Genomic DNA, 27,727 nt, shown 5'->3' with positions numbered 1-27,727 from the left:
CTGTGATTTCAGAGAAGCATGCCAGCAGCTTCCAAATATGTGCACAGTGCAGTTGTATGATGTCTATTACAGATGCTCATGAGGACTGCATGCATTGCCTGGGACTCGAGCACAACATTCTAGGTTGTGGCAGCTGGCAAAAGATAAACAGGAGGGTATTGATGTTGTGAAGAGAATGGCTGTATCATGTCTTCAGCCTGGCCTCAAAGTGCAGTCCAACTGCATCAGTATTGGTAGGCTCAAGAGTTGCAAAATCCACTGGTAGTGCCTCATCATTGATGGACATCCTTTGGATCAAGGATTGATAGGAGCCATGTGAGTAGGGACTCTTCCTACACCTCCAACTCAATACAGACAAATAGTTCTGCATTGGTACCAGTATCAGAGGATTCCAGTGTCATGCATCAATGTAAGGAGCTGTCATTTGTCCATCCAAACAGACCTGTTGGGAGGGCCACTCATCATCCAGAGATAACACCAGGTGAATCACTCTCCAGGGTCTGTACCATTGCCACCAATACACTTAAGTTGATGCAGGAAGATGTGGCTGCTTCTCCTGATACCCATTCTGTTTTAGCATTGGCAATCTTCAAAGAGAAGTTAAGAAAGAGGATCCACGAGGCCATTGCTTGCTATTTTCCTCACTCCAGTGCATCAGTAGTGATGGCGATGGAACTGGTCCTCAAGGCGTTCAGAGCAGCAGCTGTTCAGCTTGTAGAAGAGATGGCTGAGGGGGGATATGATAGAGGTCTTTAAGATCATAAGAGGTCTTGAACGAGTAGATGTGAATTGGTTATTTACACTTTTGGTTAATAGAAGGACTAGGGGGCATTCCATGAAACATAGAAACATAGAAGTAATGGCAGAAGAAGACCAAACAGCCCATCCAGTCTGCCCAGCAAGCTTTCAGACCTGATTGTTTTCATAGTTATCTGTTAATCTGACCACTGAAGTCAGGGCCCTTATTGGTAACTTTTTGGTTCCAATTCCCTTCCACCCCCACCATTGATGTAGAGAGCAGTGCTGGAGCTGATTCTAAGTGAAGTATCTAGCTAATTGGTTTGGGGTAGTAACCGCCGCAATAAGCAAGCTACCCCCTCGCTTGTTTACCCTGCCTGTGCAATTCAGTCCTTGTTGGTTGTCTGAATATAAATCCTCTTTACTTCATTCCCCCCTGCTGTTGAAGCAGTGAACTGTGCTGGATATGTATTGCAAGTGAAGTATCAGGCTTAATTGGTTCGGGGCAGTAACCACCGTAATAAGCAAGCTACACCCATGCTTATTTGTTTACACAGACCATGTATTTCATTCCTTGTTGGTTGTTGTCTGAATATAAATTGTCTTTTCTTCATTCTCCATTCTCCCTGCCGTTGAAGCAGAGAGCTATGCTGGATATGCATTGAAAGTGAAGTATAAGGCTTATTTGGTTTGTGGTAGTAACCGCCGTAACAAGCAAGCTACTCCCCTGCTTTTTTGAGGATGCAAATCCTTTTTTCCACATTTCCTCTTGCCGTTGAAGCGTAGAACAGTGTTGGAGTCGCATTAACTGTGTGTATGTTTATTGAATAAGGAGATTAATCTCCAGGTAATAGCTGTCATTCCCGCAAGCAAGCCACCCCCGAGCCTCTTCTCTTCATTCACATCCTCTAGACTTTATGGATCCACAGGGTTTATCCCACTCCACTTTGAAATCCTTCACAGTTTTGGTCTTCACCACTTCCTCCGGAAGGGCGTTCCAGGCATCCACACCCTCTCCGTGAAGAAATACTTCTTGACATTGGTTCTGAGTCTTCCTCCCTGGAGTTTTAAATCGTGACCCCTGGTTCTGCTGATTTTTTGCAACGGAAAGGTTTGTCGTTGTCTTTGGATCATTAAAACCTTTCAAGTATCTGAAAGTTTGAATCATATCACCCCTGCTCCTCCTTTCCTCCAGGGTGTACATATTTAGATTCTTCAATCTCTCCTCATAAATCATTCTATAAAGACCCTCCACCTTTTTGGTCGCCCTTCTCTGGACTGCCTCCATCCTGTTAGCAAGTAGCACATTTAAGACTAATCGGAGAAAATTCTTTTTCACTCAATGCACAATTAAGCTCTGGAATTTGTTGCCAGAGGATGTGGTTAGTGCAGTTAGAGTAGCTAAGTTCAAAAAAAGTTTGGATAAGTTCTTGGAGGAGAAGTCCATTAACTGCTATCAATCAAGTTTACTTAGGGAATATCCACTGCTATTAATTGCATCAGTAGCATGGGATCTTCTTGGTGTTTGGGTAATTGCCAGGTTCTTGTGGCCTGGTTTGGCCTCTGTTGGCAACAGGATGCTGGGCTTGATGGACCCTTGGTCTTGACCCGGCATGGCAATTTCTTATGTTCTTCAGCAATATCAAATCATTTATGGTGCACTTCAGGACATTGGCACCAATGGGAGCTGCACCATCTACAGATGCATTGGGAGAGGAACTTCGTTAATGCCATATGATGCATTGGATCCTAGGCTATCCCAGACTTCTGAAGGTCCTATAGGAGACATGACTGGTAAGTCGATGCACCTTCCGACTTTTCCACTGGTACTCATTTCTGGATTGGAATGAGGTCGTGGGATTACTCATATTACTATGAAGACTTTTCTGACCCCTCTCCTCCACAAACAAGAAGTAAATCCCTACCAGAGAATCTGTCTTTCTGATTTTGTGCAGGAAATGTTGAAAGTAGTTACTTTTGACTTAATGGTAGAAGGAGAACCGAAGGCACTTATGTTTGGAATTCTTAACTACCTCACTACCCCTAAGGAAATGATGGCAGTGCCCATCCACCAGCTTCTGAGGAATGTTCAGATGAGAATATGGGAGATGTGCCTTTCTTTATTCCTCAGTAAAGCAAAAGATGGAAACAAAGTATTGGGTCGAGAAGGCTCCTGGATTTGAGAAGCCTCAGCTTTCACACCAATCGATGATTTAATCTGCTCTAAAAGAGACCAGGAGACCTAGAAATAATTTCTCAGCTCCTCCAGGGAAGGATGCTCAGACTCCTAAACCTTTTGAGGAAGAAGTTCTACCAGTTAGTTCTCACATAACATCTTATCTGATCCTCATGATAAATGAATTCTGTACTGGAAGGGACAAAAGATTTTGTAGTTTTTACCTCAACAAAAAATTAAGGTGCTATCGAAGGTCTATTAGAAGTCCCATCACAGAGACCTGTGAAAGGGCCTTCTCTGTTGCTGGCCCACTGATTTGGAATTCTCTTTCTTAGAAGACTAACATCTTACAGTTGACTTGCATATATGAAAAAAAAACAAAAAACCTCAAGATCCTTTTAAAACAGGTATTTAACTTGACAACGTTAAAAAGTGCTCTGCTTCCACTTGGCCACTTCTGTTGATGCTTTTGTATTCTGGCTTGGTATTATTTTTTATTTTTGTCTTTTTATGTTAAACTGTACCCTGCCTCAAATTTTGAAGAGTACAAGAAATCCTTTTAAATATATAAAATGTGTTCACCTGTTGTATTCAGGAGAGAAATGTGGAACACATCTGGGCAGATCAACCTACGATGCTTTTGATGCAACATCAAGAGCCTCTACCCAGGCCAGCAGTGCCTGCAGACTCTAATGGCTGCATGCTTCATATCTGAGAATGTGCAGGACTGCCTTGCTGATTTGCCCTGTGATGAAGAAAATCTCTTTTGGAATAATGCAAAGAAAGTGATAGCTCAGATCAAAGATTGCTGTTCAACACCCTTTGTTGCCATTTCCTATCTATCGCTCTCTTCTAACAGGAGGATTATAAATGGGCAACTGAGGAGACCCTTCCTTCCTCCAAAGAGGCATTTTCTTCCATTCTCTCATCCCCGACAGAAACCCAGAGAGCACAGAACCATAAGGGTCCAAGCAGTCTTCCAGCCAAAACCTTGGATGGGATATTGACTGGATCCAGAATGCATAGCCAGTATTCAAGAATCCATTTCAGACTTCTTTGTCTGGGGGAGTTTAAGGTTTTCATAAACCTTTGGCCCAGTATAACCTCATACAGCTAGGTCTTCCAAAATTGTATAGAATGAATACAAACTTTCTTTATTGGAAATCCCTCTAAATCATTGAGGCACTCTAATGCACTTCTTATCGAAACATGCTGCCTAGAACTCTGTTTCTCTTGTTGGCCAAAGCAGGTCTACTACCAAACAGGCCAATTCAGTAAAGTCCGCAGGAGAGCGGGCTTTCCCGCTTTCCCGGCGCACGCACAGGCCATTCACCTGTGCTCGCAATGCAGTATTTAAATTAGGTCCCGCAGTAGAAACGGGCAAAAGGAGGCGCTAGGGACACTAGTACGACCCTAGCGCCTCCTTTTGGCCCGGAGCAGCGGCTGTCATCGGGTTTGACAGCTGACGCTCAATTGTGCCGGCGTCTGTTCTCGAGCCCTACCTTTGGGTAGGCGCTAATTTCTGAAAGTAAAATGTGCGGTTTGGCTGCACATTTTACTTACTGAATCAAGAGGGCATACCTAATAGGGCCATCAACATGCATTTGCATGTTAAGGGCGCTATTAGGTTCGGGTTTTCCGCCCCTTACTGAATAAGGGGTAAGGGAAAACGCGCGTCTGCACTGTACTGTATCGGCCTGAAAGAGGGAGCAAATATTTCTTGATTTATACTCTGGAGGAAGGGAAGAAAAGAGGAAATATAAGAGAAGGGTAAATTTCTTCGGTGCTGCAGTCAAATTTTGGACATTCATGAATGGTATGTCATTTGTCCCCTTATAAGTCCCCTATGATCATTGCATTAACGGTACAAGCACTGATCATGTCAGGTTTAAATTACTGTAATTCTAAGCAGGCAGTGGTCAGGAGGTTATAATTGGTGCAAAAAACAGCAGCTAGGATCATGGGGGTGTTGGGGACTCAGAATCACGTCTCACCCCTTTTAAGAAATTTGATTGCCGATTCCAGTACAAGTTTAAAATATTGATGATGGTATTTAAAGTTTTAAAATGAAGGAATCTTAGATACCTTAGGTACCTTACATTAAACTTAGCCAACAAGTATCTAGATATAATAAAACAACTTCTAAACCAGTTATCAATATAGAGAAAACAGAATTCTTACATCTAGAACGAAAAAACATAGCGATCATTCAGAACCCAATTACACTTGATAACAACCAAAACATACAACTAGCTGAGAAAGTATGAAACCTTGGAGTGATAATCGATTCAGAACTAAGTATGAAACAACATATATCTCTAAAAGTAAGAGGAGGATACGCCAAACTTATGACTTATGACTACTAACGCCTACCAACTTCCGATCAGTATTACAAGCCTTAATTGTTTCCAATACCGACTACTGTAATGCCCTTCTACTGGGCTTACCATACACCACAATAAGACCACTACAGATATTACAAAACACAGCTGCAAGAATTTTAACTGGTAAAAGTAAAAGAGAACATATCACCGATACTCTAATTGAACTGCATTGGTTACCCATTGAGCAAAGAATACAATAAAAGACTTTATGTACCCTACATAAATTAATACATGACGAAAAAGCAGAATGGCTGAACACAGCCCTCCGCGTACACACCCCACACAGAAACCTGATCAGCAAACAAAGCACTGCTAACTATTCCCTCAATTAAGATGGCTAGACTAACTCAAGTAAGGATAGGGCCCTATCCCTAGCAGGACCCTCAATATGGAACAATATGCCTTTAGAAATCAGATTGCAAAGAAACATCAAAACCTTCAGAAAAAGTTTAAAAACATGGCTGTTTAAGCAAGCATACCACAAAGAGAATGGAGAGTAGAACCCAGGGAAATGTAGATTGCGGTCACTCGAACTCCCACACAAACACATTTTTACTTAATGTGTGTGGTTCTCATTTTTATATTTTATTCTTTCTTTATTTTAACAACAAAGAACTAGAGTTAAGTAGTACATTATCTTATAGCTGATACAGAGAAAACTGGACATGACTTATAACACCCACCAATTAATACTTATTATGAAACTGTTACAGTATTTTGATGGCACCTGTTTAGTTGTTATAATTTAAGACATTTTATGCAACATGTAGTTATGTGCCCTATTGTGAACCATTGTGATGGCGTCTGCTTAACAACGGTATAGAAAAGATTTTAAATAAAATAGATAGAGAGATAAATACCATGGTTATGGAATAGTCTCCCAAGTGATATTAGGCTTTTAGATGACTATCTAGCTATCTATAAGACAATGAAGTCCTGGTTGTTTCAGCAGGCAGTCTAAAGAAATTGATCTTAATGATAGCTGAGTGTAGCAGAAGTAAAATGGCTAGCTATACCTGAAGGAGTAAGGGTATTTATTTATTTATTTGACAACCATTTTTATATCGCATTATCACAGAGAAGTTAATGTGGTTTACAAGCCTTTTATCCCATACATAAAAATACTAACAAAACAACATCTGGAGGCACCATGGTGAATACTGTCTGTAATCTAATCACTAGATGACTTATGAGCTCTATTTACATTCCTGTTAAGCCATCTCCAAAATTGTGCTTCCAAAATGCCTGTGGAGCAGCCAGGTTTTTAACAGTTTTTTAAACATAAGTAGGGTACTGGGGAATAGATTTATGGAAGTTTTAAATAATGGGAAGATGTGGGAGTTTAAAATGTAAAGTTGGGACTTGTTTATATATGTATGTTGATGTGCTTTATGGTTATGGCATCAAGCACTTCATCTATGCAGATGACGTCCAACTTCTTTTCCCCTTTACTGACTCCCTCCAAACGGCCTTACAAAATTGGCAATCTTGCCTTACTTCTATCAACGAACTTCTCACAAACATGCATCTCGCTCTCAACCCTCAAAAAACCAAACTCCTCATTATATCTAATAAACATCCTCCACCCACTACCCCCCCCCCCCCTTCTCATTCAACTACTACCTTCCTCTCCCACACCCGTAACCTGGGAGTTCAAATTGACAACCAACTCTCCTTTAAACCCTTCATTAAATCCATCCTAAGCGAATGCTATTTCAAGCTTCAAACAATCAAGAAACTCAGACCTCTCCTATATTTTGCTGACTTCCGCACAGTACTCCAGTCTATTATCTTTTCCAAAGTAGACTACTGCAATGCCCTCCTTCTTGGCCTCCCTGCTACCCATTCCAAACCCTTACAACTCCTGCAGAATGCTGCAGCACGTATCCTCACAAACTCCAGAACAAGAGACCACATTACCCCAATACTCATGGAGCTTCATTGGCTACCGATACAATCACGAATCCTATACAAAACCCTGTCCCTAATTCATAAAAGCATCATAAACGACTCCTCTCACTGGATCACCCCTCCTCTCCAACTGTGCACCTCCGCCAGACCAACTCACTCCACCCTTCAAGGAACACTTCGTACTCCCCCAATCAAATCCACCGAGCATATCTCCACAATGAACCGAGCTTTCTCCTTGGCCGGCCCTTCCCTTTGGAACTCCATGCCCCCAGACCCTACGCGCAGAAACATCTACACATAAATTCAAAAAAAAATTGAAAACCTGGCTCTTCCTAAAAGCCTATCCCTCAGACTCTATTCCAACTCCTCGTGACTAATCCCATAGAATTGTGTAAGATAACCTCCGAATCTGAAAACAGATTGTTACCCCCTCACACCTTTTATTCCCCCCTGCTTTGTAAATATCCGTGTAAATATGTGAAACTGTTTATTCTTTATACATAATTTACCTAATTCATATAGTTCCCGTTCCTATGTTTCCATGCATTATATGGTTCCTATGTATTATAATGTTTTTTGTTCTATGTACAGGCTCCTGCCTAAATCGTTTCAAGTTATTTGTAAACCGATACGATGTGCAAACGGTTATCGGTATATAAAAATTCTAAATAAATAAATAAAATGGTTTTTTCTTATGATTGTAAATCACTGTGGGCTTGGCAGTGTCAGCAATAACAAATGTAGCTTATAAATAAACATTTAACTACCTCAAAGGAATAAATGCATAAGAAGAAGGCTTTTTTCAACAGAAAGGAGGCTCTAGAACAGGGTTCAGGAACCTTTTTGGCTGAGAGAGCCATAAACGCCACATATTTTAAAATGTAATTCCATGAGAGCCATACAATATGTTTAAAACTAAATACAAGTAAATGTGTGCATTTTATGTAAGATCACACTTTTAAAGTACAATAAGTCTCTGAAAATATTACACCAGGCCTTAAGACACCAGTACATCTCCTATTAGGAAAACGGACCAAGTCAGGCTGCTATAGAGTCCTACACAGAAACTACACGCCAGCAGAAAACCTCACCTGAATCACGTGCTGTCCCTCACCTAACATAGAATAAAGAGACCAGGGGGGATCGCTGACGCTGTGAGGGAGAGCAGATGTGATTCTCCTTCTCGGACTCTCACCCGGCCTATCCAGCCCCATCCCTTACATTTAACAATTTTACAATACCAACAAACCTTGGGATTACGACGGGGAGCTTTTTCTGTGTTAATTGAGAGTAAAATGTCCACCCGTATGGCACGGAAAGACAAAGAAAAAGAGAAGGAAAAGGGAAGGCCTACTGAGAATGGCATCTGATGAAGAGCCGGGGCTGTCTGAATCTCCGGTCCCCACAAATTGGGCAGATATCAAGGCGGCTGTGGTGGAGGCATTAGAACCAGAATTCAAAAAGCTGTCCCACCAACTTGGAGACCTTACGGCTTCTATTGCAGGTTATGAAACCCGATTCGGAGAGTTAGAGACCAGAGTTTCTGAGACTGAAGATGGCCTGCACACTGCGCAGACAGAGCTAGCCTCTCTCAAAAAAGCGCTGGTATCTCAAACTGATCGGATTGAAGACCTAGAAAATAGATCCAGACGCTCCAATCTTAGATTTGTAGGATTGCCAGAATCGCTTCCTGAGAGGGAATTATCATCATGGCTGGAAGCCTGGCTCACTAAAGAACTCACTTTAAATTTGCAGCGTGGGCCACTGCGAGTGGAGAGGGCCCACCGGCTGGGAATTAAGAAACCACAGCAGGATAGACCTAGAGTGGTCATAGGAAAAATTCTAAATTATGTCCACAAAGAAGAGATTTTGAGAGCAGCACGGAGTACAGGAGACCTCCGATATGAGGGTCAAAAGATCCTTATTTTTCAGGATTTTTCAGCAGCCCTCTCAGCTCAACGGCGTACCCTGGCACCATTATGTTCCCAGCTCCATAATCTCGGTCACAGAGCCCTGATTGTCTATCCTGCACGGGTTCGAGTTTCTACAGCGACCAGCCCCCGTTGGTTCTCTACTGTCGGGGACCTACAGGACTTTATTAAATCACTTACCGTTTCGGAGGGGGCCTCCAGGAAAACAGCAGACAACCACCGAGCCTGATCTCCACGTGGACAAAATGGCCGCCGGCATGCCTTCGAGTCAATTTATGAAACGGTAATTGGCAATTAACAAAAAAAAAAAAAATGACAGAAGAAATGGAGCCAATTTAGCATTCTTAATTGCGACCCAGCTGTTCCGCCTACGACCCTGGGCTTGTTGTTGTCCCCCGGAGCACAAGGAGTCTGGGCAGGTAGGAGATATTTTTTTTTTTTTTTAAATTTTTTATTTATATTATTATTACATTAACAATCAAAATAATCATGACTGAACAGGAAACAAAATTTAGCCATTCTCCATATTCCAATATAATAACAAAGTACAAACATTCCCCAAATTAATGGCTAACATCGTAGTTCTCAAAAAGAAGGGGATCCAATTCTCATGAGAGCACTAACATAATATAACTTTACAGAAGATATTAGTAGATAGGACTTACTACTTAATTAATAGAACATTAGCTTACTGAGGAAAGGAGACTTCTGGTAGATTTATTACTACATTGGGAGTCACTCTATCTGATATAAATTTTACCAATTGGGATGGAACAAAAAATGTATAATTAACTTCTTGATACCTTATGTTACATTTACAAGGGAATTTTAATTTAAATTTTGCTCCCATATTTAAAACCTGCGGTCTCATCAACAAGAATTGTTTCCTTCTCTCCTGTGTTTTCTTCGCTACATCTGGGAAAATCTGTACCTTCATCTGAAGAAATAACTCTTTTATATTTCTAAAATACATTTTCATTACCAAATCCCTATCTGAATCCAACAGGAAAGAAACAATTAATGTTGCAGGTTGGGCCAAGTTAGTGTCCGACGTCTCTAGTAACTCTGAAATATTTAAAGGTGAAAGTGTTCTAAATTCCTGACCTTCAACAGGTTTTTCCTTCCATGGTATCACATAATGTATCTTAGTTAATGGAGGCATTGTTTGGTCAGAAAATTTCAATATTTCTTGAGCATATTTCACCCACATATCTCTTGCTGATACCAGAGGAACCTTTGGAAAATTTATCAATCTCAGTGTTTTCCCCCGTGCTTGATTCTCCATATTTTCAAGCCTTTTATCAAGGATTTGATTTTCTTTAATCAAATTTGTATATAGATCTTTTAAGTTTCCTATATTTTGTTGCACTGAGTCCAATACCATTTGCTGTTTAACTTTTTCTTCTTGCAGGACCTTTACTTGCAAACCCAGATCTTCAACTTTAGTTGCTACCGGGTTTAATTGGAGAAAAATGTTCTCATTCAAAACTACTAAGGTTTCCCATATTGTACTTAAAGTTATATCAGGAGGTCTCACCAATGGAATAAGATTTCTTCGTAAATTAACCTCTTTCTCCAAACTATTCTCTCCTGAAGTCGTCCTCTCTCCTCGCGCTGAAAACCGCTCAGCTCCTCCGATAACCTCGGGTTCTACCACGGCGTCTGATGTAATCTCTCCCCCCGTGCTTCCGGGGCTGGTGACCTCATCAGGTCGCGTCGGAGTCGACTCCCGATGGGCCTCCCTGACCTCCGCGGGATTCGCTGGCGGTGTTCTAATCACCTGGGAAATCGAGATCTCCAGGTCCCGGAGCGATTCTGATGGAATAGGGCTCTCCTGAACCGACTCCAGCGGACGTCCTCCCGGCATGGTAAGTCCAAGCACCACATGTGCGTCCATCGGTCCAGTTTTAGGGGGTTCTCTACCGAGTCCCTCTCCTTGGCCCTTCTTTTCCGGCCCGAGTGCGGCATTTCCAGAGGAAAAAAGGTTATTTCAAATTCACGATGCAGGACAACGCTTCTGTGGTGCTACTACTCCGCCATCTTGGATCTCCAGGTAGGAGATATTATTAAAAAAAAAAAAAAAAAAAAAAAGAAGTCTAATCAGATGGACGAATAATGACTTGCTACTGAGGTGTGCCTATTGATTGCCCGAGTCTTGCAAGCAAATTAGCGGCTTGCTTAACGAGGGGCAGCTTGGTTGGGCTCGTGGAAAATGGACGGCTGCTGATGAGCCGCTCGCACCTCCGTACACGCTGGAACTTGCTCCGATCCTGCCTGCCAGATTCAGCATCTTTAGCGCCGATAAGGTATACTGCCATCGCAGGACAGTTTCTAAGCTGACTACACGTGGTGTGAGGGGAAAGACTGGGTCCCTGGCTCTGGATACGGGGAGGTAGAATACCCACACACGGACGATGAAGCAGCCGGTGCAGCCAAAAGCAAACTGTAGAATGGCTTTTATTGCTGAACCTCTTGTGTGTTGTTTGTTCAATTTCATGGTTTCTGTTTTATAACATAAGTGGAATTCCTAAGGATATAAATAACTGGAAGAAATTAGCAAAGACAGAGATTGTACAAGCTTGGGAGTCCAGATTGGGAGTCGAATGGGTTGGTTAAGGAAAGGTTGAGCTATACATACCACTGGGGAAATGGACGGCTCAGAGAGGAAAAATGTTTTATCATTATCATATTCTATACTATTGCAGGCAGATAAAGGTTTGACACCCGATTATGTAATCGCTGGAGACAATGGGTTTGCACTGCTCTATACTCATCTCTGTCTTGCTGGGGAAACAAAGCTGAATATGTTATCATTGTTGGGGAATGTTCTGATCTGGGTGGGCTGGTGACGGGGTGAGAGTTGTTAGTGTTACGTCGTGATCTTGGAATTGGGGTTGATTAGGTTAAGGTTCGGGGACTTAGGAATAGACAGGAATAGGGGGGATGTTGGGGGGATAGTAAGGGAGGGGGTTGGAGGGAGGGGGAAGGTAGGCACACAGAAGTACACTTGCGCTTAGGCGGGAGGGACAGGAGTTCATGCTCTGATACCTTAGATGTCACACGGGTGGAACTAACATGGTGGTTCAGGGGAGGGTCCTTGCTGGGACGGCCCTCTCTTGTTTTTGATGGATCATACACACATGGGAAACTTCGATTTTGGGTGAAAGATTATGGTTAAAATGGGACATAGGATAACATCCTGGAATGTCTGTGGCATCCATTCACCGGTTAAAAGGTATAAAATTCTGCAGGCTCTAAAACGTAATTTCACGGACCTAGCGTTCCTGCAGGAAACCCACTTGTCCGATTTAGAACATTTAAAACTGCGTCAGGGCTGGGTGGGGACGGTGCACTTTGCGTCAGCTAGTTCTCGATCAGCAGGAGTAGCGATTTTGATAAAAAAGAATTTCCCTTTGCGGGTGTTGAAGGAAATTAAAGATCCTGAGGGGCGGTTTCTGATTTTAGAGACCGAACTACAACAGACCCCCATGGTGCTGTGCTGTGTGTACGCTCCTAATTCTCAGCAAGCGGGGTTTTATCGTAGACTCCAGCAGGCGCTCCTTCCTTACCTAGATAAATATTTAGTACTGGGGGGAGATTTTAATGCTCTAAAAGACCCGGATTGGGACAGATTGGCGGCTGGTCCGTTGGCTGGACGGCCTAGTAAGGAATTGCAGACCCTAGAGGCAACATTGCATTTAGCAGACTCGTGGCGGACCCTGCACCCTTTTGAGAAGAGTTTCTCCCATTTCTCTCGTGCGCATGCAACTCAATCCCGCATTGATTATTTTTTTGTCAGTACCTCCTTCTTTTCCCAAGTCACTGAGGCAGACATTGGTGATGTCCTCATTTCTGACCATGCGCCCATCTGGCTTGATTTGAAAGCCGATCAAGTTCCGCCAAAAGAAAGGCACTGGAAGTACCCATATTTTCTTGCAGAGGATTTGGCTTTTCAGCAGTACATCAGAGGGAAATGGGAGGAATTTGCTACGCTGAACGCCCAGCATTTGGGTGACCCAGTTCTCTTTTGGAATACCGCCAAGGTGGTATTGAGAGGCGATATCATTTCTTATATAGCTCACTGGAGGAAATCTACCGATCGGAGATTGCTCCTTCTTAGTGCGCAGTTAACGGGTGTAAAAAGAGACCTTATAGCGCAACCTTCAGGCTCTCGACGCGCTGCCTATCTAGCTCTGCAAACCACGATTAATTCCCTTTTACACCAAAGGGCCACCAAAAGTATTCATTACTATCGATATAAATTATATCAATTTGGGAACAAATCAGGGAGGATGATGGCGAATTTAGTGCACTCCGTGGGTGGCTCACGCCATGTTACGGCATTGCGAACAAATAAAGGGCAGGTTGTAAATGATACCCCCGATATTCTAAAGGCCTTTCAAGAATATTACACTGAGCTTTACAGGACAGGGGGATGGTCTCCTGCAAAATGGGAATCGTTTTCGGCCCGTGTTCAGCTGCCCTCCATCACTGTGGCCCAGCAGAGATGGTTAAATGAGCCGATTCGGGAGGAAGAGGTTAGTAAAGCCATTCGGACCGCTAAAAAATTAAAGACGCCTGGACCAGATGGCTACAGTGCGGAATTCTACCAGTGTTTACTAAAACCCATGAAGGGTCTTTTACCCTTGGTGTTTCAGAGTTGGATCAGCTTAGGTTCTTTTCCTCTGTTGGGTAACATGGCACACGTGACCCTAATCCCAAAACCCGGCAAGGATCCGTTGGAACCCACAGCGTATCGCCCCATTTCACTTCTGAATGTGGATCATAAATTCTTGGCTAAAATTTTGGCAAATCGCCTGGGTACAATCTTACCTTGCCTCATTCAACATGGTCAGGTGGGCTTTGTCCAAAAACGTTACGCCCTAACCAATATTAGGAAAATCATGGCTGCAATGACACTTTGTGAACGAGCGGATATCCCCTTTTTACTGGTCAGCCTAGACGCAGAAAAGGTGTTTGACCGGGTAGCATGGGGCTATTTGTTCCAAGTACTCACAGAAATGGGGTTTCAAGGGTTTTTCTACTCTACTGTGACCCTCACGCTAGATTGATAGTTAATGGCAGCTTGTCTTCTCCTATCCAAGTACAACGGGGAACGCATCAAGGTTGTCCGCTATCTCCCCTTTTATTTTTACTGACGCTAGAACCGTTGCTCATAGCACTGCAGGAAACTCCTTTGATACGAGGCGTGCAGTTTTACTCAGGTGCAACCAAAGAGATTTTTAAATATGCCGCCTTTGCAGACGACATCTTGGTCTTTCTAACATCCCCAGCCCGCTCTTTACCGACGCTACTAGCGCTCTTTAAAGCTTTTGGGGAGTTTTCCGGCCTGAGCATTAATTGGGACAAGTCGGAGGCGTTAGGCTATCCTGCCACCTTGCAGGCCGGTTGGCAGGATCCATTTCCATTGCACTGGTCCGCCTCTGTGCTCAAGTACTTGGGAGTTTATCTTTCCACCGATTTGAGCTCCATTTACTCTCTTAATATTACCCGATTATTGAATTTGACGAAAGAAAAACTGTGTCATTGGAGGGGGCTTCCTTTATCGTTGGGAGGGCGCATTAATTTATTTAAATTAAGTATCCTACCTAAATGGCTCTACGTAATACAGAACCTCCCGTTTACCTTTAACCGGAAAGATAGAGGGACCCTGGACAAATTACTTCGCACATTTATATGGAAGGGGAAGAAAGCCCGTATCCCCTTGCGTTGTTTAAAAATGAAATGGGGTGAGGGTGGTATGGGAGTACCGGATCTGAGTAGTTATGTGGTGGCGGCAAATTCACGCTTGGTCCGAGATTGGATTTCTGGAGATTCTACCTTTCTTAACCTTGTGGCAGAACAAACGCTGGTGGATCCCATAGATATCCGATTTATACTGATGTGTCCTGGTAAGGAACTGACCACTGCTATTAAACAGAACCCCCTTATAGCACCTCTCCGACAAGCCTGGCAACATCTGACAAAATATCTCGGCCTTCCTGTATGTAATGCGTTTCTGATGCCTATTAGGGGTAATCCACATTTTACTCCAGGATCTCAGAATAGAGTGTTTCGGGAATGGCAGCAAAAGGGTATAACCATGTTGGGTCATGTTACGGACGAATCCGGGGTTCTCCTCCCTTTTGAGACCTTCCAAACGTTATATGGTTTGCGGGATAATCATTTATTTGGTTATTTGCAGATCCGTCATTATTTTAACTCACTTCCTGCATCTTGTAAAGTTTTAGGCCACCTTCAGGCTCTTGAGCGGTTTTTTCAATTGGGTAAATCCTATGGCCCCTCACTTTCAGAATACTATAAGGTACTTACTAAAAATTTTGCCCCTGAAGCTTGTATTCGAGGGACGGAACGCTGGAATAGGGATGGGTTGTTTCAGGTGCCTCCTGGAGTTTTTAAGGCGTCGATGCGTACGTCTATAACTATTACCAGTAATATGTATTATAGAGAAATGCAAGTCAAACTGTTATACAGAGCATATATTACACCACAAATCGCTTTTCATGCACACCTTGTACAGAATGCATCCTGTCCAAAATGTTCGTGTATTAAGGGGACGCTATCCCATGTTTTCTGGGAATGTTCGGGAACCCATTCTTATTGGGAGAAGATCGTGCGCTATCTAAGTGGGTTGTTGGATGTAAACTTGCCAGTGTCCCCATATATGATTCTATTTGATTGTATCCCCCGACCCTTGATTAAGGGCCAGGAACTTAAATGGTTTATTCGCAAAGCCTTTGCAGTAGGAAAAAAAATTGTTCTGCTTAATTGGAAAGAAACTACGAATCCCTCTTTCTGGATGTGGCGCATACATCTCCATCGCCTAATGCAACTAGAAAGCTTAGCTTCTCAGACGGACCCGCAAAGACGAAGACGCTTTCTCCGTATTTGGAATGGATATATACAGACATTACCACATCGAGCTCGAAGTTTGATTCTCAACTCCTGAATGGACCAAATAGACAAGGAAGTCATCACTTGTGTGTTCTTAACTGTGATATTTATGGACATGAACTGGGACTTGCATAAGGGGGGTGGGTAAAAGGGGAACCTGTTGAATTTTCTGTTACTGTTATTGTGGTTTGGAGTTGGGATATAGAAGAAACTACATATTGCTAACTCCCGATGTATTGTTGGAACATTTCCATAATAAAAATTATTTACAATAAGAGACCAAAACGCATAACAAGAAGCATGCAGAAAAAACTGAATTGGAAACTGCAACAAGCCAGAGTCTCTGTATGCAGTGTAACAAAGGAAAAAAGAAACATCACCCATCCTTATAAAACAAATCAAGAAATATAAAATCATCAGCAGTAAAACTGTACTAACAAAAAGAACATATTTTGAAACAGCTGATGAGTGGAATATCCAATAATTAAAAACTCATTTAAAACATTTCCAGATACCAACAAAATATTTCAAAATAGCAGACACAAAGACCCAGTAATGAAAAATAATAAGGATACAAAAATTTTTTTGCTCTGCATACCTGGGAATGTTTGATATCCAGGTGTCCTGAGATTGTTCTGAATTAGCAGGAGGTGGGGTGGTTTGCTTGGAACTTTCTCCTCTCTCAGTCACATACCAGTGCTCTCTCTCACACTGGCTCTCAATGACACACCTATACACACATGTTCTCAGTACTCACATATACACATGTTTTTTCTCTCTCACTTATATAGGCTCTTAATTACACATTTACACACATGCTGTCTATCTTTTCACGCTTACACACACACACAGGCTTTCAATCACATAAATACATGCTGTCTTTTTCTCTCACACACAGACTCTCATTCACATGCTTACAAACATGTCCTCTCTTTCTCTCATTTACACACAGGCTTTCAATCACATACTCACATGCTCCATCACCTAAACCAGCTCTCAATCACACACAGACACACATGGTCTCTCTCTCTCTCTCATTTAAACACAGGCTCTCAATCACATACTTACATGCTCCATCACCTAAACTAGCTCTCAATCACACACAGACACACATGATCTCTCTCTTACTTATACACACAGGCTCTTAATCATACATACACATGATTTCTCTCACACACAAAGGATCTCAATCATACACACATACTCTTTCACACAAACAGGTTTTCAATCACAAACTTACTCATACAGGTTTCCAATGGAAAACTTACATTCATGCTCTCTCTCTCTCACAGGCAGGCTCTCAATCACAGACATACTCTCTTTCACATGTACAGGCTCTCAATCATTCACATACATGCGATCTCTCACACACACACACACAGGCCCCCCCCCCCCCCCCCGCGGCCCGGAAGAGGAAGTGGAGAGTATCGGGTGCGTGCGCGGCAAGAGGAGGCCACGCTAGTGCGCTCGGCATCGCCCCGAAGAAAAGAAGACTGCAGCGCGGCTCGGAGGAAAATGAAGAGGTTCAGCCGCGGCCGATGGGACTCCGCCTCCGCGAGGGCTGAAAATGAAGAGGTTAGCGTTGGGAGGAGGCTGCTGCTGCCGCGAGTTCCCAGGGTGAGGGAGAGAGAGAGTGAATTGCTCGCTCATTCACTCTCTCTCTCCCTCACCCCGGGAACTCGCGGCAGCAGCAGCCTCCTCCCAACGCTAACCTCTTCATTTTCAGCCCTCGCGGAGTCGGAGTCCCATCGGCCGCGGTTGAAGCTCTTCATTTTCCTCCGAGCCGCGCTGCAGTCTTCTTTTCTTCGGGCCGATGCCGAGCGCACTAGCGTGGCCTCTTCTTGCCGCGCACGCACCCGATACTCTCCACTTCCTCTTCCGGGCCGCGGGGGGGGGTGGAAAGAAGAGAGCATGCCGGTGCCGCTGACTCCAACTGTCCTGCCGCGTTCCGCCCGGGCTGACAGCATTTTAAGCCCGGGCGGAGGAGGATCGGGGAGCAGCTGGGTCAGCGGGAAAGTGTGGTGACTGTCTGCGAGCCAGATGCAGCCCTCAAAAGAGCCATATCTGGCTCGCGAGCCATGGGTTCCCGACCCCTGCTCTAGTATGAGGAGGTCATAGGATGAGGATGAAAGTGAGTAGAATAGGGAGTAATCTTTACAGAGTGATCTTTAAAGAGAGCTGTATGAAACAGCCTTCTAGTAGAGGCAGTGGAGACAAGGACAATATCAGAATTCAAGAAAGCATGGGGACAAGCTTTCTCTCAGAGAGAGAAAAATGAATTGTAAAGTTAAGCGGAAATTGTGGGTGGGCAGACTAGGTTGACCATTTAATCTTTATCTGCTGTCATGTTTCTGTTCACCAAGAAAACGGGGGGAATCCATTCAATTCTAGACCTCAAAGCCTTAAACAAGTTTCTTATGAAAGAGACGTTTGGCACCTTGTTAACTTTTCTTTCAAAAGAGTTTGACTATGTTCCCTTGATTTCAAGTACATATATTCTCATATAGGGATATAGCCCAAATCTCAGATTTGTAATAGGCAAACAGCGTGTTTGGCCTGGCATCAAAACAATGGGTAATTACCAAACGTCTATTTATTTCACTTTATAATCCACTTCCTTATACAAAAGATCAAAGCAAATAATCTTCAAACATAGATACAATTTACGTATAAGACAATAATGATAGCATTATACAACACAATCAAATTGACAGTAATGGAGTCGATATTCAAAGGTTTTTATCCAGCTAACATTTGGACTTAGCACACAGAACACAATGTTTGAACATTTCCCACCTCTCACTGTACATATTTTGTCTAGATAAGTCATCTGCATAAAATGTAACCTAAAAGGCGATTTAGGGGAATTTTACAGGAGCATGGTTAAACATATTTATACAGACTAATCATTGTTTAGCACATGCTGATGGGGAAGGAGCCAATCCTCATTCAGTATTGAGTTCTGAATGGGGATTGGTCTTTACACCCTGGAGTGAAGTGGATAAATGAATACTAAGTGCCGGTATAAGCTGGGGCCCCTAGGGGAGCATCTCCCCAATCCCAAGTCCCACTTTATCAGATTGAAATGAAGAGGAAATAATAATGTAATTATGTAATGTTTATTATACAAGTTCCAAAAGGCACCAAAAATGACACTTCAAATAAAATTTTTTGGCGCGCAGACAAAACCAATCTGTAAATACAAAATATTGTTGAAAAAAGTAAGATCCGCATCTGCAAGCCTGCCGACGTGTTCAGCAAATTGAACCGTCCGGTCTTTTCTTCATTTGCGGATCTTACCCGGCCAGAAACAGCCTGATGTAACTCTTGTGGCTACGAAGCCTGTAGAAATTTGTTAAATGAATTGCTTTATAAAGGATTAATAGCGCAATGCCCCCACTTTTGAGAATACACCGTCGAGAGACCAGGCGTCTGAATAGAAGAGGTTTTTTGACCCCTGAAGAAGCTGCAGACATTGCAGCGAAACACCGGCCGCTGTCGGGATTTGTTTACATACAGTTATGGGACATTGCGCTATTAATCCTTTATAAAGCAATTCATTTAACAAATTTCTACAGGCTTCGTAGCCACAAGAGTTACATCAGGTTGTTTCTGGCCGGGTAAGATCCGCAAATGAAGAAAAGACCGGACTGTTCAATTTGTTGAACACGTCGGCAGGCTTGCAGATGCGGATCTTACTTTTTTCAACAATATTTTGTATTTACAGATTGGTTTTGTCTGCGCGCCAAAAAATTTTATTTGAAGTGTCATTTTTGGTGCCTTTTGTGCTTGTCATTTGATTCTAAGGACCCATACTGTGCTCTTTGTTATTTTGCTTTATTATACAAGTTCACCATGTTCATTGCTTACCTTGTGAAGCTGGTCACATAGTCCTAAACAGACATGGTTAATCCCCATCTAAGATCTATATTACCTGAAGTTCAAAGTTCATTAGCAGGACATGCCACTGTGCTGCCAGAACCCTCTTAGGTTCTCAGTACTGCCTATTGCAATCTTCCTGGTCTTCTCCCTAGTAATCCTGGTTTGAGCTGCCATGTTGGTGTTGTCATCATGGGCAGAGCTTAGCTTGTCATCATTCATATCTGGTTCATGATTCTCTACCTTTTTGGTTGGTAGGCAACTCTGACCAGTTCATGCTATCTTCTGGCCATACCTTCTAGATACACGATTGGCTTGTCTGACTCAAAGGCATGTTTGGTTATGTCAGAATGCATTGTCAAGCCTTTTATTGAGTCAGTTCATTACCAGACCTTCAGGCCGATACAGTACAATACGCTCCGACGGCACGCACTGTTAACCTGTCATTGGACGTGCGTTTTCCCTTACCCCTTATTCAGTAAGGGGCAGAAAACGCACGTCCAACCCGCCGAACCTAATAGCGCCCTCAATATGCAAATGCATGTTGATGGCCCTATTAGGTATGCCCGCATGATTCAGTAAATAAAATGTGCAGCCAAGCCGCACATTTTACTTTCAGAAATTAGCGCCTACCCAAAGGTAGGCGCTAATTTCTTCGGGTACCTGGAAAGTGCACAGCAAAGCAGTAATAACTGCTTTTCTGTGCACCCTCCGACTTAATATCATGGTGATATTAAGTCGGAGGTCCCGAAGGGTAAAAAAAAAAAAAAAAAATTTTGCTGGCGTCCGGTTTCCGAGCCCATACCTGTCAGCGGGCTCGAGAACCAACGCCAGCAAAATTGAGCATCGGCTGTCAAACCCGCTGACAGCCGCCGCTCCGGGCCAAAAGGAGGCGCTAGGGACGCGCTAGTGTCCCTAGCGCCTCCTTTTGCCTGTTTCTACCGCTGGACCTAATTTAAATACTGCATTGCGCGCACAGGCAAATGGCCTCTGCGCGCACCGGGAGAGCGGGCATTCGCCCGCTCTCCCGCGGACTTTACTGAATCGGCCTGCTTATTTGGTCGTCATGACCTTTTCAGCAACGGTATTCTTCATTTGTCATTTTGAATTCTGTTTGGCCTTTTCAACAATGGTACTTTCCAGATGTCACTATCTCCTACTGTACAACTCTCATCCTGCTTTACTTATTTATTTATTTGGAATTTTTTATATACAGACATCTGTTTGCACATCGTATCGGTTTACAAATAACTTGGAACTTTTAGGCATTGCCTTTACATGGAACAAAAACTATGTGAAAAGGAACCAAAAAAACTAATAAGGAAAACAGTCTGTTCAATGGCATATAGTCGATATACTGGCTAGACAACTGGGCAGGCAAAAATAAATTTACAAGATATTGGACAAACAATTGGGTATTTTTAATATATCATATAAAATTTTTAATATATCATACTTGGGTATGATATATTAAAACAACCACACACATGGTCTACTCACACATTTGTGGACATGCAAGTTTTCTGATGTACTCAGTAGAACAGGAAACTTATGGTTACAATAGAAGCAGCAAATAATACAGCAAAGACAGAGAGCTAAACTGAGTTTAAAACAAAAACCGTCTTTAAATTCTATGTAAAAAAAATCTGTTCTATTGCTGTATAAGATAATTGAAAGTGACCCGACCATTTATGCAGACACTCAGTATTTAGTAGGAAACGGATAAGAGCCTCTCTCCTTCCCACTCTGCTTTGGGGACAATTTGGTTGATGGGGATTTTTACCCATAATTTTGTGAAAATAGAGGATTTAGGGCCCCTACAATTTTAAGAGTTGAAACAGCCTCATCAAATTCTTTGAGAACTTTTATCAGAAAAATACTGAACTGAAGTCTTATTCTATACTGTAATCATAGGCTCTGCCGAACAATCCTTTAGTCTCAAAGATAGATTTCTCAAAGTTTCTACCAAATATATTGGGTCCAATAATTTCTTTGATCGATACTGCTTCATAGTGGATACATGCTTACAAATCTGATCTAGGATCTTAACTGTGCATCTCTACAGGCTGCATGTGTTTCCATATCTAGGCAATTGACTGGTCAAAAGCACTTCTCGGGAAGGTGCAGAAGAATCAGTTTGCAAAACCATCCAGGTGCTGGAGTTGTTAGGGTTTGTTTTAAGTTATCCAAAACGCCATCAGAAACTGACACACTAACATGCTGCCTCACCATCTCAATAGTTTACAGGCCCAGTGCACAGGATTTCTTACGGGCATGCCCTGGTGACAACATCACTTCTCTCCTATATAAAAGGAAGCTCAGTCATCTGAGCTAATGCCCGAGAAACAGGTTTGGTTCCATATGATCCTATACATTGCTGTTCTTTTTTTTTTTTTTTTTTTTTTAATTCTTTATTTATCAAGTTTTCACAACTTATTTACCAGGAAAAACTCCTTACAGAAAAATCAATGTCAATAGGAAAACAATAATAATATTCAGATTAAACAATATTTCAGCATAATGATTAACGACATTTAAATTATAAGAAAAATCAAATTAGCAATTAGGAGGCGGTAGGAGCAATGAAAAAATAGGAAAATTAGTCCGCAAGTATACTTGGTACGTCGTGGTATCTGCATCATTTTCTTTTCTTTTCACACCGTTTCTGATGAAGTTTCCATAGGGGTTTTCCCAGCTAGGAATGATTTGAGGGGGAGCAGGTTTCCGCGGTGGTCCGGGGCTTAGAGTAGTGTCAAGGGTCAGAGAGGTCTGCGCTTACTCCCGCGTCATACCTCCAGCGACCTGGCTCTCCGGATCAATCGATGCAGCTCCAGCGAAAAAACTGGCGATAGTGGGCTGTCGAGGGTCGGCCATAGGTGAGTTAGCACTCTCACCTCTTAGTCGCCCTTTTCTTTTAGTGTGCGGCATTATTTAGAAGTAATAGAAGTAGGAAATTCCGAAATTAGACAGCGTTTCTCTCCGGCGTCTTAAGCTGGTTCACGCCACGGCGGCCATCTTGCCTCCACATTGCTGTTCTTATTGCTGCCTTTCACTTGTGATCCAGCTTGATCCTTGATTGTATCTTCTCTGCTGCCTGCCCCAATCTGTTACTTGCCTCTTGACTGTGATTGAGTTCTGCCTACCTCTTGATGTTGCATGAACTCTGCCTGCCTCGACCCTGCCTGTCTGACCACGCTTCTGCCTCCTGTTTCTGTTTTGGTGCCTTGGTCCTGATCATCAGTTGCTATGAATCCACCCTCTTGTCCATGACAGACACCTTGATTGAAATGCAAGCTACAACTAGATACAGTTCTAGCAAGAGCTTTTCTCTCCACAAAAAGGATCAGCATTTTGGTATCTAGAGTGAAAGGAGTATTGAAGAGTCAGCAGACATCAGCTTGGCCTCAACAGTTCATGTCACTTTCATGGCAATTCTCTATATAAGACAAGCCTAATAGACGCTGAAATCCCAGTGGCCGAGGGATGGCGTCCATGATGCTCAACCATTCAGCTTCCCTCTGTCCTGGGTGTTCCTTTCCAAATTTATGCTCACCAAATTACCCTAACTATAGATGCCTGCAACCTCAGCTACATAAAGGAGCTTCGCACTCAGGTCCCTAGTCCGTTCAGGAAAGGTCTTATCAAATAAATGTCCTCTAGCTTCGGGTAGTGTTGAACATTCTAGAGGTTTTTGGAGATCATTTGGCTCACAATACTGTCCTGGAGGAACTGGATTATTGTGTTAGGGAAACTGTCAGAATCCTGAGCTAGGCCATCTCTTAAGGGGTGACGTTAAGAACCACATATTTTACAGGAAAGTCTAAATGGACAGATCCTAGACACCTATGAATGGTTGCTGAACAGAGAGGTGATATATTTCGTGAGTGGGAGGTACTCAGTAAGTTTGCAATTTCTCTAAACAGGAAGGTTTTGCTCTTCTGTTGCAGGAGGGGGATCAGAGGACAGGTTAGAATAAGGCATAGTTTTCCTATCTTAGAAAAAGAACCTTCTCAATGCATATCCTTTAGTTCTTCTAGTTGAGAGGACCTTACTAAAACTCAGAAAAGACAAGTGAACTATGATATTGATATCTTTCCTTTTGGCAGATATCCATCAGGGAACCATTCATTTATGGTGTTTCCCTCATAACATAGAATCAGGAATCTTTAGTTCTTCACAACATCCAGACCCTAGTCTTCACAGTATGGATTTTGAGAGGGAAGTCATTTTTTCTTTCAGATTATAGGTATAGTGTGGCTCAGTTTTTTCTGGCTTCTAGGAAAAACTATACTAGAAGGTCGTATGGTTTCAGATGGAGGTAGTTTGCCTAGATCCTGTCTCCTGTCCCATACACAAACTGCTTGAGAACTTTAGATCTCTGACAGAGTCTGGTCTGAAGGTTCATTTAGCACAATTGACGTTTATCACCATCATGCAAAAGGTAAACCAATCTCTGTACACCCTTTAATTATCAATCATGCAAGGTATGGTTCAATTGAGGCTCAACATCAAGCCTCTCGCTGTATCATAGGACCTCAATATGCTATTGAGCCAGTTGATGAAAGCTTCTTTTGAGCCTCTGGACTCTTGTGTGCTATTGAACTTGAGGATTATATTTTTGGTGTCAGTCACTTTAGCATATAGAATCACTAAGCTTCAGACCCTAGTGACTTATCCAACTTATACAAAGTTCCATCATAACAGGATGGTTCTGTGCACACATTCTAAGTTCCTGCCTAAGGTGGTGTTGACTTTCCACCTTAACCAATCATCCTCCCTACATTTTCCCCATGTCATATGTCCAGCAAGTAGAACAAGCCCTGCATACTTTGGACTACAAGAAAGCCTTAGCCTTCTATCTGGAGTAGACTAAAGCCTATAGAAAGTCCACCCAACATTTTCTTTTATTTGACCAAATATGCCTGTAATTGTCATAGCCAAATACACATTGTTTAATTGGATAGCAGATTGCATCTCCTTCTGTTATGCCCAGGTAGGTTAATTTTGTAGGACATGTCAAAGTTCATAATAGATTGATAGTGGTATCAGTGGCACACCTGAGTTTTGCATCCATGGAGAAGATTTGCAATCTTGCGATATGGAGTTCGGTCCACAAATTTACATCCCATTCTTTTGACAGAAGGTTAGATCAGTTATACTGCAAGATCTCTTTGAAGGATAGAACCCATCACCCCCAGGGCCCATTTTTATTTGTTCAGGTTGTCCAAAAAAAGAAAATGTTAAAATATAAAAGTATGCTAGCAACAATAATATTCTTTGCCGTTGGCCTTCTGTTTTTCCCTTTTATTTGAAGGCACCGCAGAGCTAGGGATTCTCACCTGTGAGGACTTGCTATCCTGCTTGTCCTCTGAGTAAGCAAAGTTGCTTACCTTTAATAGATGTTCTCCAAAGATAGCAGGATACTAGTCCACATAAACTCACTCATCACCCCAAGGAATTAGTTTCTATCAATAACTTACATTTAGAGCTGAAGGGAGGCCCCACTCGACAACTAGGATATGGGACGTCCCACACATGCTCAGTTGACCATGAAAGATAGCTCTGAAAGCTTTTCACTAAAGAATCTGTCCGAGCTCCGATGGATGAGGTCACCCACTTTATGTGGACTTGTATATTTAACAAACAAATTTATAACTTGCCTCAAAGTAATTTCATGGCAACTTGAAATTTCAGCATACATAATAAGATATCATATATGATCAGAATAACATAAATAAAACAAAGAATGTAAGAACTTAAATGATTAGAACATGACAAAATCAAAGTATAGCATGCATATAAAAATCTGAGAAATCTAAAATCTATGCTTTAAGATCGTACCTACACTACATTTCTATTTTCTCATTATTACTCCCTGGATGCTTCCTGCCATCCTTAGAAAACACTTATTAGTCAAGCAACTTTGTTTATTCTAAAGGAAAATCTCCAAGACTAACTTTCAAGGTGGTCTTGACACAGTATTTACAGACATCTTCCCTCCTTCCCCCAAGTTTGAGAATGCCATATCCAAGGAATGCCAGAGCCCTATCAGCCTAACTCACGTCTCCTGAAATAAATAGATGGCAAGTTACATAAGTAAAAAGTACAACATGTGTACTTTTAGCTGCATTTAGAGGAGTTGTTATCCATAAACAAGCAGGAACAAATTCTGCCACATAAGTGGGTTGCATCATCTGACAGCACTAAGACAGAATGTGCTCTCTGAGCTCAGAAAGAACTAGAAGTCTTTTTGAGAATACACGGATATTCTGCATGCAGCTATCGCGGCATGAGTCTCCTCAATCATTTTTCTTCCACTAAAGTGAAAGAATGTTTTTTGCACTCTTGGCTGCCACAGTGTTTTTTTGTATCTTTCTCTGCCTCCGTTTTTTCTTCTTCCCTTTTACTGTCCTTTAAGTCTCAAAAAAAAATATTCTCTTCTTTTATTTTTCTATTCTCTGTGATGTCAGAGAGATCGTAAAAATCTTGTAAGAAGCCCTTCAAGCTATGTTCTAAATCTGGTCATAAGATGGATAGTCTTGATCTCCACAATATCTACCTTTAATGTTTGTGCCCAGCATGATACTTCCAGTTGCATTATATATGGCAGAATGCCCCCATGAGCTCACTCTCATAGGGACTTCAAGTTAAAATTTTTACTTTCCTCCCCATCAGGCAAGAAGGATTGAGGTTCAAAGAGACCAATACCAGATACTTACATTTACATACCTATATACAAGGTACACGGGAAGTGTCTGCGATTTTTCCCAGAACAGAACTTCCCAAACTTTTGGCCAATGTGACACCATTTTAGCACTTAAATTCAGATGACCTCAGATGATGACCAAAACAAATTAGTAGAAGTGTGATCTCCCACCAACAATCCCTAAACGCTCATCCTCCCTGCACTCTAGCAGATCCCCTGTATTAACCGTCACCTTCTGTCAACTTCCACCCCTTTACTTTCTCTCCTCCAGCTAATTTTCTCTTACACCTCCCAGCTCCTCTCACCTTCCCAGTCCATTTCTCTCTCACCCCCTCCAGCACTTTTTACATTCCTCAGATGATCCTCTCTCACCCCCAAGCTCTTCTTATAATCTCCAACTGATACTCTTTCATCCCCTCCCTCCCTCTCATCCCATCCATTCTCACCTCCCAGCTTTCCTTCAAACTCTTCTCTGATGTACAACTCAGCTTATCCCCTCTTACCCCCAGCTCCTCTCTACATTCCTCAGTTGATCTTCTGTCATTCCCTTTCTTCACCCACCACAGCCAATACCCTTCCATCTAATCCAACCCTGAAATCCCTCCTGCATCTTATCCCACCTTTCAAATAACACCTCTTACAAACATCCTTCTGGCCAGGGTAAGCAGCAACATTTTCTTTTGGGTCTTGGGCCAAATGTGGATGACAGCTGGTGTGAAGAGAGGGCAGGATTGATGACAAGGGCAACAATTTTCTCTTGCTTAGGTTCAATGGTGGATGAGGAGAGAGCAGCAGTGGCAATCTCCAGCAGCCCATGCACACTCAGCCATCTCTTCCCTTCTATTGCTGGTCTTGAGCCTGATGGTGTTATGCAAACGGCAATAATGTTAATCATGAAATTCATCAAGGGCCTGTGAGTCGGTGCAAGCTTAGTCTTCCAATGGCCTTGATCCCTCCTCACACAGGGGCTTCCTGTCACCACAGAAATCCATGCAAAGGCAGTGCCTGTTAGTGCATCCTGGCTCACATGCCCCACGTTGACTTCTACTACTAATGCTGTTGCTGCTTGTGCCTGAAAAGTGCTGCT

General features: G+C 42.6%; 1 protein-coding gene across 23 annotated transcripts in view; it reads left to right on the top strand.

The window, feature by feature from the left end:
* The window catches only part of PTK2 (protein tyrosine kinase 2), a 1,447,287-nt gene that overhangs the window by 1,025,020 nt on the left and 394,540 nt on the right, over positions 1-27,727 (top strand). The gene's annotated exons all lie outside the window — the stretch shown is intronic.

This window comes from Rhinatrema bivittatum, chromosome 2 (genome assembly GCF_901001135.1).
Source record: "Rhinatrema bivittatum chromosome 2, aRhiBiv1.1, whole genome shotgun sequence".
NCBI classification, from domain to species: Eukaryota; Metazoa; Chordata; class Amphibia; order Gymnophiona; family Rhinatrematidae; genus Rhinatrema; species Rhinatrema bivittatum.
This window is presented reverse-complemented; position numbering and strand designations above follow the sequence as displayed.